General features: G+C 38.8%; 1 protein-coding gene across 2 annotated transcripts in view; it reads right to left on the bottom strand.

Moving 5' to 3' along the window:
* PPP1R14C (protein phosphatase 1 regulatory inhibitor subunit 14C) overlaps nucleotides 1-13,238 on the bottom strand; it is a 67,108-nt gene that overhangs the window by 25,819 nt on the left and 28,051 nt on the right. The gene's annotated exons all lie outside the window — the stretch shown is intronic.

Consider the following 13,238-nt stretch of genomic DNA (forward strand, 5'->3'; position numbering starts at 1 on the left):
CTAAAATATACTATGCTGAATCTAAGAAACCTCATTACAACTTAGTTGTCTAATCTGATGAAAAGCAAGACTAGGGATGACATGATAGCAGTGTTCCAGTATCTCAGGGGCTGCCACAAAGAAGAGGGAGTCAAGCTATTCTCCAAAGCACCTGAAGGCAGGACAAGAAGCAATGGATGGAAACTAATCAAGGAGAAAAGCAACTTAGAACTAAGAAGAAACTTCCTGACAGTTAGGCACAATTAATCAGTGGAACAACTTGCCTCCAGAAGTTGTGAATGCTCCAACATTGGCAGTTTTTAAGAAGAGATTGGATAACCATTTGTCTGAAGTGGTGTAGGGTTTCCTGCCTAAGCAGGGGGTTGGACTAGAAGACCTCCAAGGTCCCTTCCAACTCTGTTATTCTATTTCTTAGCAAGAAATGTCAATGGGGTCACTAAATGCTGGAAGATGTTTAATGGCAGAAAGTGGGATTCAGCCTGGAGGTAGGTAGGCAAGCCATCCATGGTTGCACTCAAGATTGGGCCTAGTCAATACTTTAATGGGAAACAAGGAGAGAATACAAGTCTGCGAAGTTACAAATAATTCCAGAGAAAGCATTTTTGTATTGTTGCTAATGTCTATGAAGATTCTGAGTCATCCAGGATATGGTTGTCTCAAAGGTGCTTTTTCAAAAGGCAGCTAAACTATGTTTTTCCCCCTGAGGAAGAAGGCATTTCACTTCTCATCCATGAAGCTTCATCAGTTCTGGATGAACTGATCCCCCTCACACCATCCACAATGAAGCTTCTTGGATGAGAAGCAAAATGTCTTATTCTTCCTCAAGGGAAAGAAGTTGCCTTTTAAAAAGCACCTTTGGGACTACTGTTGCCAATGCAATCACATGGATTAATCCATGAAAATACTGGGACTCAAGCTTGATTCAGAGAAGATTTTACTTTAGGCAAAGTAACAAAGAGCCAAGTTAAGACAAACTACATTTTTTTTGTAAATTTTATTGGTTTTTAAAGACAAATATAAACAAACAAAACATAAAAACATCAAACTTTCTTCCATAAATATACAAGCAGTGTGCTGGTTGGTTTACCATTTTTTTTGTGCATCCATTTCGTAGTCTTCAGTTACAGTTACATTGCATAATAGCTCATATTATCAATCAAAAATTGAATACCCTACTATCATTATTAATCAATCATTTGACAATAATTTTATTCATTCATATTTTGCGAGATAACCATAATTTACTTAGTTTATTTTATAACAATTCATATAATCCTCCCAAATCTATCCTAAGACAAACTACATTTAGATCAACCCAATCAGTCAAGGTTGATAAGATGCTTTCATTAGCTGGATGAACATGCAACAGAAGAAGAGGAGGGTTTTGTTTCCCACTTCATGGCATGAAACTGAATCTTAAATTTTCAGGTTATTATCAAAGGGAACTACAAGGCCACAAAACGAGAAGTTCAGGGTGTGTAGAGACTTCCTTGGGACTAAAGACTATTCAATCTCTGTTTAAAGTTCTAATGCACATTAGAACTAAATTTAAATGTGAACTATCTTTATGCACAATGGAACAGTGAAATTAAACCAGCTCTAATAAGAAGCAGTAAAGTCCCACAATTTGCTTTCGAGTGCATGGGATGAACTTAAGTGCCTCATCTCATTTCATATAAAGAAACATATATTTGGTGGATAAAAATGTCCAATCTTGATTATAGACGGCATTTATTACCTCCAACCCAACTGGCCTCCACCCAGAATGAACGCATGATGAGCCAAGTGCATCTCATTTCATATATACCAGCAAGTATCTACTTTATTTAAAAAAAAAAAAAAAAAAGAATTGGCAAAGGAATAAAACATGTTGCCATTTTCATGTCAAAGAATGGTCCCCTAGGAAGTTAATTAATGAACAGGCTGACAGGGCAAGTAGGAATTGAATCTTATATCAGCTGCTTAATATTTCAACTCAAACCAAATTACAAGCCAAAGGGTTTAATTTAATCGGGCATAAAAACTGGATGTTTATTGATTTATTACATTTATATCCTGGCTTTCCTCTTAAATCTCAAGGCCATCCACAGAGGGATCTCCCAGTTTTTCCTTAAAAAGCAAAACTTCATCCTAACTTAAGCAGTTAAGAGCAAAGCGTGAAGAAGGGATGGGTTTTGATTTTCAACCATCAGCCATTTTACCGTTATATGCTAATCAATGTGACCTTTTATTCTTCCTGTTACAAAAGAATCACATGAGCAAATTATTTTATTTATTTATTTATTTATTTGATTTGCCAATTGTTTACAAGATAATAAGTATAAGTGTATACATAGTTGTGAATACATGAAATGGGTACATATAAGAAAAATAAAAGAAGAATAAGAGAAACAATAGGACAGGGACGGTAGGCACGTTGGTGCGCTTATGCACGCCCCCTACAGACCTCTTAGGAAAGGGGTGAGGTCAATAGTAGACAGTCTAAGGTTAAAGTTTTTGGGGTTTGGGGAAGAAACTACAGAGTCGGGTAGAGTATTCCAGACATTGACCACTCTATTGCTGAAGTCATATTTCCTGCAATCAAGTTTGGTGCGGTTAACTTTGAGTTTGTATCTATTGTGTGCTCTTGTGTTGTTATGGTTGAAGCTGAAGTATTCATTGACAGGTAGGACATTGCAATGTACGATTTTATATACCATGCTTAAATCAGACCGAAGACAGCGTAATTCAAGGTTTTCTAGTTCTAGAATTTCAAGTCTGGTGGCATAAGGTATTCTACAACGAGTAGAGGAGTGGAGAACTCTTCTTGTGAAATATTTCTGGACTTTCTCAATTGTGCTAATATCAGATACGTAATGTGGGTTCCAGACTGATGAACTGTATTCGAGTATTGGTCTAGCAAATGTTTTATATGCTCTGGTTAGTAGTGTGATATTACCAGAGAAAAAGCTACGTAGGATTAGGTTAACAACTCTTAATGCCTTTTTGGCTATGTAGTTGCAGTGGGCTCTAGCACTTAGATCATTAGAGGTGAGTATTCCAAGGTCCTTTACAGAGCTTGGGTCATCAACAAGATCTTGACTATTCAGCTTGTATTTTATTTTCTGATTTTTTTTGCCAATATGTAAGACAGAGCATTTATTTGTTGAGATTTGAAGTTGCCATTTGTTTGACCATTCTGATACATAGTCAAGATCTTTTTGTAGGGTTAGCAGTATTGTCTGTGGTATTGAACAGCTTTACATCATCAGCGAAAAGAACGCAATTGCTCTTAATATGATCACAGAGGTCATTTATGTAGAGTATGAAGAGAGTTGGTCCTAGAACACTGCCTTGGGGACACCACTATTGACAGGTACAGAATTTGATAGGACGCTCCCAATTTTGACCATTTGTTGTCTGTTTGACAGGAATGCTTCTATCCAGTTATTCAGTTGTCCAGAGATACCATAGGATTTTATTTTTAGGAGTAGTTTGTCGTGTACCACTGAATCAAAGGCTTTACAGAAGTCTATGTAGATTGCGTCTATTGCTTTGCCCTGGTCGAGTTGTGTCGTCCATATGTTTTTGCAGTGTAAGAGTTGCAGATTACAGGATAGTTTTTTTCTGAAACCAAATTGTTTATTGGAGAGTAGGTTGTTTGTCTCTAAGTGGAGGATGATGGATTGGTTAATAATTGATTCCATGACTTTACAGGTGACGCAGCATAAGGAGATTGGTCTGTAATTTTCAACTAGGCTTGGGTCTCCCTTTTTGAAGATGGGGATGACTGTGGCTTGTGACCATAGGTTAGGCAAGGAGCTGGTCCTGAAAGATTTTTCAAAGATTATGCTTAGAGGTTTGGCTATGGCAGTGGATAGCTTTTTTAAGAAGTAGGCACATATTCCATCCGGTCCAATAGATAGAGATGGTTTTAGATTGCGTAGTGCTTTTTCAACATTGTCTTCTGTAAAATTGATATGTATTAGATCATTGTTGTTATCTGTGGTACGGTTAGGAAATACTGGGCATGATCCATTGCTGTTTACAAATACTGAGCCGAAGAATGTGTTAAAGAGGTTGGCTTTAATGGTGTCGTCGTTGCAGTCTTTACCATCAGGTCCTATCAAGGGTGGGATGGACCTTGATGTTACTTCATTAGATGTTACTTCATTATTAGATGTTACTTCATCATTCAAGCAGCTACTATAGTATGTAGAGGTGTTTATATTTACCATACCAGGAGATTCCACCCATAAAAGCAAACCCTTGATATCAAAGCTGAAATAAGAGAAACCTATGCTTTCCATCAGTGTTCCATATTCATTTTTAAATATATACTCAGCTTCTGTCTATCAGTCAAGGCTAATCTGCCTTTTATAATACATGAATCTGATGTATCTGTAGATCTTCACAGAGCACCATTTTCTACCATTCACACATAAATCTTGCCAGATGTTGGCCTCCAGCTAGTGTCATTATGTACCAACAAAGAAAGAGTCAGGACTGAATTACTGCAGCTGTCATTATGTGTGTCATCTAAACTAGATAGAGAAATAAGTTTACAACATAATGGAAGCCAAAATCATTTTTATATGATGGAACTACAGTTACCTTATGAACATTTAAACAAGCTTAAAACAGCTTAAATTTATGACAGAGAGGTTCTGTTGAAACAACTTAATAAGATAAGCAATAGCACCTAGACTTATATACCGCTTCGTAGTGCTTTTCAGCTCTCTCTCAACGGTCAACATATTGCTCCCAACAATCTGGGTCCTCATTTTACCAACCTCAGAAGAATGGAAGGTTGAGTCAACTTTGAGCCGTTCAGAATCGAACTGCCGGCAGTCAGCAGAATTAGTCTGCAATACTGCATTCTAATCACTGCGCCACCACAGCTCTTGATGTTCACTGATGTTCACTAGGAAGCCCTAATTATGCTGTCTAAAATTTAGTGTATAATGCCAAGTTTATATATTTATACAGAGGTTTAAGAGTTTGGTACTGTTTTTACTTGATTTTAAAGTACTACATGGAAATTCAAGTGTTAAGAGGTACAAGAAAAAAAGAAATTTGTGCCTTGAAGTCAGTCAGTCAGCGTTCCAATCAAACTCTCCATCCCAATTCAGCACTCAGAGACAAAGTCCAATCAAGTAAGAATTTATTAGAGAAATCACATTGGCACATCTGGGAAAACCTGAATCTGAATTCCAGCATTTTCCCCTGCTATATTAAACTCACATCCAATCCCCTCACTGATGACCCTCAAGTCACACTCTCCAATCCACCTCCATTCTGAATTCCCGCCAAGTCCAGTCACTCCCCTCCAAACTCCAGTGACTTGACCTTGAGTTCGGGCGAAAGAGTATTGTCGCTATCCTCCCTTCTCACTTTACTTTCATTCCCACGGTTACCCTTGCTCTCTTGTGGCAGCCCCTAATCTGATTCAAGATGGAGTGACTCCTGGCAACTGACTGAACAAGTCCCTGCAGTTTTCTTAGCAAGATTTCAGAAATGCTTTGCCTTTGCCTCTTCCTAAGTTTCAGAGAGTGTGAATGGCCCAAGGTCACTCAATTGGCTTTGTGCCTAGGATGGCACTAGTCTCTCAGTCTCTAGGGGTACAGTCCTTTACTTGCAACCATTTGTTTAGTGACCATTCAAATTTAGGACAATATTAAAAAAATAACTTATAATTGATCCTTGCACTTATGACCACCAGCATTCCCACAGTCACATGATCAAAATTCAGACTTGGAAACCAGCATGTATTTACAATGGTTGCAGTGTCCTGGAGACATGCGATCACCATTTGCAACCTTCCCAGTCAGCTTCTGATAAAAAAATTTGTGGGGGAAAGAGAGGCGTTGCCCTAAAAAAAAAACAAAACCCCAAAAAAAAAACAAAAATTTAAAAAACACCAAAAAAAAAAAAAAAAAAAAAAACAAAACCCCCCCCCCCCCCCCCCCACCCACAAAAAAAAAAAAAAAAACCCACCCCCCCCCCCCCACCCCCTTTCTTAAAAAAAAAAAAAAAACAAAAAAAAAAAAAAAAAAAAAAAAAAAAAAACACCAAAAAAAAACCACCACCCCCACTTACCTAAAATGCTTTATGTATGCCGCCCTACATGCCTGATTCTAATAAAAGTTTATATGGGAGTAATTTTATTTTAAGTAGCTAAAGTCAAGTATGTTGTCCCTTATGCAAACTGTGTAAAGCTGAATGTATTGTCCTAAAAGCTTTGAAGTAGATTTGGCTATTGTGGAAGTTTGAAATACATTCCTAACATTTCCTTCTTGGGTACTTGATAAACCTTCCCATAACTTCATGACAACCAGACAGGCAACCTTTGCCTAAAAAAATAGTGATTTAAAGAATTTCTAATCTGACACTGGAGTTACATAATTCAAGGTTCCATGCAGTTTGGATACATTTCTACTTTGGCAGACAAACACGCCTGAGATTATATAATCATGTCTGAATATACATTACATATACAGTAAAGCATGTTTCAACCATGATGCATGGATAAGGACCACTAGATATGAATTTGTTTTCTGGAAGAATGGTCCATCTTGTCAGTATTATCTACTCTTGACTAACAACAGGAGTAGCAACAGGAGGACTAACAAAAATACAACTCACAAAAGGAAGCAATGCTGATTCATGATAAACAAAACCACATCCATCACACAAGGTATTTATCAGCTAGCTTTATATCCCACAATTATTACAGGGACTTACATTACAGAACACTTCTACTTCCTATTTTTTTCCCCATTGCAACAATCTTGTGAGATAGACTGGGCTGAAAGAGGGAACTTGCTATCTAATGAGCTTCCATGGAAGCTGATGGGGTTTTAAACCTGAATCTCCTTTCTATTATACCAACACTTTAACGACTACGCACCAAAACACAATACAGACACAACAGAAGTGAAATAAATGTCCTGATGATTTAACAATCAGCGTTGAAATCAAGATCCTGCCAAAAACAGGCATTCCAGGAGTTGTTTCTCCATAAGACAACCATTCAAAATGAATGAATTCAAACAGTTGTTGCCCTGAAAGAATGCCAAGACTTGAAATGCAATGGGCTAATAAATCATTCCTTAGCAATTTTGAAATATCCTTTCCTTAGTGCTGCATTGGCATTCTTCCTTCTTTTCTTTTCCAATTTTCTGCTTATCTGGTCATTCATTTTGAAATTCAAAAATAGCCAAATGTAGCCATTTCCACTTTCAGCTAGCTAGAAGCATGGACAAAGTAAGTTAAATCAATTACCAAATAACTTGGCTGAAGATTAAGAGCTAGCTTGAGCTTCTCTGCAATTGGTTGAGTCTGGCTACTGCTAGAATGCAGTTTTACCCAGATACTATGTTCCTATTTCTGAAACACAGCGATAAGATGATGTACAGTAAGTGTCAGTTTTAACGAGGTTATTTTTATTTCAGACAGGTATTTGCCAATAATAAAACAGAGAAGACTTTCAAATAGACCTTAGTCATACAAATCTAAGTGCTACATGGCACATTAGAGGTTGGGGATAATAAAAGGTATGGGGCAATTTATGGGCAGGAAATAAGCATTTTTTAAATGGCTAAGATATGAAAAACCTACTTTCAGCCCTTCAGTGCACAGGGCATGGTTATTTGAGGGCCACCTTTCTCCCATAATGTTTGCCCATCCAATACGATTAGGCAGAGTGGTTGCGCTCCAAGTCCCTTTGATTAAAGTGTGCCACCCATCAGAATCTAGGAAGTATGACTTCTCCGTCATTGTACCTGCCCTCTGGATCACTCTCACCCCACTCCAAAATCTGTACAGCATTAACCCTGATGATATTCCAAAAGTCAGCCTTTTGTTAACCTTCCCAAATACTCCAGAAACACAACCAGATGAGCTAATTCTACTTTATTGTAAGGCTATGTTAACAGAATCTTTCAAGTCTGATAGTACAAATCTCCTGCCATCTTTTACAGACTAATTTAGGGAGATTCCTTGCTGAGTTTCTTTCTTTGCCCATTGTGTAGCTATGGGGCATGCCCTCTCTTATTTGATTGTTCCTCAGGCAGCATCTCTTCCCACCCACTTCCCAAGGTCATTCCCAAATACCATTACAAGTCTTTTAAGAATTGGCTGTTTTCTCTGGCCTTGGGGTAGGGTAGGTGTCGAACTCATTAATTGCTTCCAATTAATGTTGTTGATATTTGGGTTGTAGATGGTTCTTTCTTCTCTTTCTCTTTTATGTTTTTTTTTAACTTTTTAGATTGCAGACTGCCCAGAGTCATCTGGAAACTGGCAGCTTCTAATTTTAATTAATAAGTAAACGAATAAATGAATATTTGGCATGGGCACTTAAGAGGAGCCTAATAATCACTGTAGCTGTGCCTGCCAATAAGCCAGACTTTGTTACAACTGCCTCCAATAGCTTTGGTTTCTAATTAAATGGGAATTTTCCCAACAACACACCCTGGCAATGTTTACCCTAGGCTATCCCGGCTTGGATTGTTTTATGCCACACATCACACTCCTGTAATATTTCCTTTCATCAGTGGCTCTACAGAATTGATTTTTAGAGTAACATACAATAAAAGCAGCTGAAATGACATAGACATCAGAACTGCAAACTGTATTCAAAAGAGGAACTTTGAAAGTTTTGCTGGCACCAGACAAGCATCCCTCTTTAAACATTAAAGCAGCTGGATCCTCTGGGGTCTCCTTGCAGTTTTGTCGAACAATTTCCCTGACTGTCAGTGCAGATGTGCAGGCACAGCTGGTTCATTTCACCAGTAGTCTAAATGGTGTGTTGTTAACAGTCCTTTCAAAGGCTTTGCAAAATGATAATCAATCAACTGCTGCTGAAAAAGTTACTGTTGATTAGAGTGCTGAATTACAGCATGAAGATTAACATCAAACAATAATGGGCTTTGAGGAATAAATTAAGTGTCCCTCTCTGGGCACAATATCCCAAATTTGAATGGTTGTTTCCTCAACAGACAAGGATTCTGGGTCCCAAAAATTGGTAAGACTTGGGGAAAATCTTTCAGACACATAATAATTGCAAGCGTAAAATATTTTATAGGTTGGTACCAGCACATCTGGGAAATGAACTCTGTCTTAAGGACAAGGCTATAATACAATACTGCTTATAAAACGTTTAAAGAAAGTTAAAGAAGGTGACTCTGCCTTTCATTTAGTCCTGATTTATCTCTGTTCCAGGAATGTTTAAGTGCATATTTATATTCTTTACGGTAGTCATTTCAGATGGGTTTCTGCATATACTGAAGACTTTAAATCAGAAAACTACATGGAAGGGAAATTTAGTACAGCTTCCTTAGATAAGTGCCCTGATGAGGGACAAGATATCTGACAGAAATGAATGAAAAGGATTCACTTTCTAAACCCATAACCTGAAATGATGTTAGGCAGAATTTTTTTTCTATTTTCTTCTTCTCTGCAGTGTGAATATTCTTTCCAAGTCCTATGAATCATGTGAACTAAAGTTCTGAATCAAATTACTTGGCATAAATTAAAACTAGTAATTTAGAAAACCACCACTATAGAACATAACCTCTTTAGAAAGACTGCTTTTAACATGTTTACAGATTGTTTAATTTAAACCGATGATTCATCTTCACTTGCTGGAAGGGATGCTTCTCCTTTTTATACAATGAATCAAACATAAACATCCTTGAATGTAAAACCACAGTAGATTTTTTAAAGCCAGAGGGTACCTTGAATTCTGTGAACTGAATACCGGTAGTTCTCCTGCATTTGAGGTATTCCATCAAACACAATTCTCTGTAAAGAAAATGTAGCTATTATTTTTTTACTTCAATATTGTCCTATGAAAATCAGTAGGACAAATTAGGAAAAGCATGCTATTTCTATTTACAGATTATAATGATTATCATCTAGGCAATCCATCAATAAGTGTATTAAATTCAAATTACTATTTGCAAAATGTAGATATCCTATGGTATTTAACAAGCCCAATGCTTTGGCTTGGGCAGGCATAAGCATATTATAAGCACATCCTTGGAAAGGCTTATTGTCATTAATAGTTTACTTGTAAAATAAATAATAATGGTTTATATTCTCATTTTGCTACTGTTCATATAAAAAGGATAAAATTATTTTAAAAACCTTCTAGCAATTTCAGAAAACATCTAATAACTTCTCTAAAGATAAAGGGAAAAATTCAACAATAAACGCAGCTTTGTAAAGAACAGAGGAATATTTTACCTATCTGGGTTCAACCATGGCATAAATTCATGGGTTTTTTTAATAAACTATAACGGCTGGATTCCAATATCCTTTTAACTAGCTTTCGTCAACCTAAGTGTTCTTCAGCTATATAGATTTCAATTCCAATAATTCTTGGCAGTGGTTGTCCTGGTTAGAGAAATCTGGATATAAATCTGCAAGTCGTCCAGGTTGAAGAATTTTTGAATGAAGCCATAAAACAGCATTTATAAATCACAAGGATTATTTATCAGTGACTTGGAAACCCTTTATGGATTTTTTGCTGACAGAAGAGAAAAATGAACTTGAGCTTTGTAGTTATGAAGATTACAAAGAGTAGCCTACAGAAAGAAGGAAATTATGTTGCCACAGAGAAGGGGTGTGTGTTAACGTATTCTCTAAAGTACCTGACGGAAGACAAGAAATAACGGGTGGGAAAACATTAAAGAGAGATCCAACCTAGAATTAAGGAGAAATTTCCTGACAGTGAGAACAATTAACCAGTGGGACAGCTTGCCTCCAGAAGTTGTAGATGTTCCATCACAGGAGGTTTTCAAGAAGAGATTGGATAGCATTTGTCCGGAATGATATAGGGTCTCCTGCTACAGCAAGGTGATGTTCCATCACAGGAGGTTTTCAAGAAGAGATTGGATAGCATTTGTCCGGAATGATATAGGGTCTCCTGCTACAGCAAGGTGATGAATTAGAAGATGATCTCCAAAGTTACTTCCAACTCTATTATTCTATGTTCAATGGTACAACTTTGAAGAGAGAAGGTAAAATATGAATGCCATCAAAAAGATTGGAAGCCATATCTTTATACTGTAATCTTTTCTGTTTTCTTACTTACTTGTAGTCATTGTTTTTTCTCATTTTGTTTCTTTTCTAATATTTATATTGTTTTATCTTGTTAAAATTTCTTCAATAAGATTGTATTTTAAAGAAAAACAAAACCAAATCACAGTAGCCGAATTGCCAGAGATGGCTAAAGTGACAGTTTTGATCAAAGAAAAGAATATATTTTCCTGTTGTTACATGTTTCTCACAAAATAAGGCCGGGCCTTAGTTTTTTTTGAGCCCCGAAAAAACGGCTAGGATGTCTTTTCGGGGCTGAATTAATTTCTTCCCCCCCCCCCCCCCCGCACGCACCAGCGCCATCTCCAACAACAGCGTCTGAGTCTCTCCCGCTTTTTCCTCGTCCCCGTAACAACAGGAAAAAAAAAGATTTTGAGGTACCTGAGAGCGCCGTGCGCTGCATTTTGGTTTAATCCCGAGCGGCTGGGTGGGCGTGAGAAGAGCCAAGCGAGCGTCTCTGCTGCTGCTACCCTTGGGCTCTGCAAGTTTGAAAAAGTCCCAGTGCGCAGCCCGTTCCTACATTGCAAGTGCCCAGGCCGAGCTGCAGCTGTACCACTCTCGCCAGCGCCGTCTCCAATAACAGCAGCAGTGGCGGGAACCGTGGGAAGCGTTTTAGCCGCTTCTCAGGTGGGGGGGCGCCTCTGTAACTTCCACAGTTCCCGCCACTGCTGCCGCTGTTTTTGGAGACGGCGCTGGCGAGAGAGGGATGGCTGCAGCTCAGCCTGGGCGCTTGGAATGCAGGAACGGGCTGCTGCACCGGGACTTTTGCAAACTTGCAGAGCCCGAGGCTAGAGCACCAAGGGTAGCAGCAGCAGAGACACTCGCTCGGCTCTTGTCACGCCCACCCAGCCACTCGGGATTAAACCAAAATGCAGCGCGCGGCGCTCCCAGGTACCTCAAAATCTTTTTTTTCCTGTTGTTACGGGGACGGGGAAAAGCGGGAGCGACCCAGTCACTGTTGTTGGAGACGGCGCTGGCAAGAGAGGCGCCAGCACCGGTGGGAACCATGGAAGCTACGGAGGCCTGAGAAGCAGCTGAAACGCTGCTGGACATCCACGCCAATGCCGCCCGCCTGCTGACCCGGGTAAGGGAGGGGTAAGGGAGCCCTCCATGCTCCACCATGGTGTTAGGAGCGGCTGATGGTGAGGCGTAGCTGTCTGCAGAGCACTCCTAATGTCAAGTTCCCCCCGCCTTCCCCCCCAATTTCACATGTTTTAAACTAGGCCTAAATTTGGGGGGAGGGGCTTAATTTCATTTTATGCCTAGAAAACATGCTGGGTCTTCCTATTGGGGGGGGTGTATTGTTGGAGAAACATGGTACTTTTGTTTCTACTTGGAGGCAGCTTCTGGACTTTGTGCTTGAGGTGGGGAGGAAATGAAACTTTGATTTTGGGGTTACTAATTAAATTGATTTGTTGTTACAGAAATGGCTACTTTATACTACTATGGTAAAGTAAAAAGTTGAGATTCAATGTTAACGTTTTACTCTACTGCACCAGAGAGTTTGAAGTCCACACCTTTTTTTTCTTCCTCTTCTCCTCACTTTTCTTTCCCCTTCCCATCCCCACTGTGTCTTACTATTTGCTTTTCTATTTTATTCTATAATCTAATAAAATGTTATAAAATTTGGGGAAAAAATGGCTGAGTTCACCCAATAGGCTAAGTCAAAGCCTTCCACGCCCCCATGTCTTAGAATTATGTGGGAAACCATAACACTAAATTGCCAACTTCCCACTTCCTAATACAAGGTTCTCATGCACTCAGATATCATACTAGGATATCCAAGTATCATCACTGCATGCTAGCAGCCAATCACAACCATAATCTTTTATAATAGCTTGGTACTTGTTGCTAGCATTACATAGCAGCTCTCCTGTTGTAACAGTACACATTAGGGGAAAAAAACATGCACAAGGTAAGTCTGGGGCATGACAACAGGACCTACAAACCTCCACCAGTGCTGCAAAAGACCTGTGATTTACAGTTGCTGTAGCCCCTGAACGGACACAGGGAGTAACCATGGCAACTAACTCCATCCTGAACTGCACCACCACAGTCAGGTAGGAAGATTCACTGGAGCAGGTAAAAGCAAATATAAGTATTAATATGTCCGTTAACTGCTAGCACAAATGAAGTTGCAGGAAATGAAAAACAAA

Source organism: Notechis scutatus, chromosome 1, assembly GCF_049901735.1.
Source record: "Notechis scutatus isolate UNSWTSFEM ecotype Mainland chromosome 1, rNotScu1.2, whole genome shotgun sequence".
NCBI lineage: Eukaryota > Metazoa > Chordata > Lepidosauria > Squamata > Elapidae > Notechis > Notechis scutatus.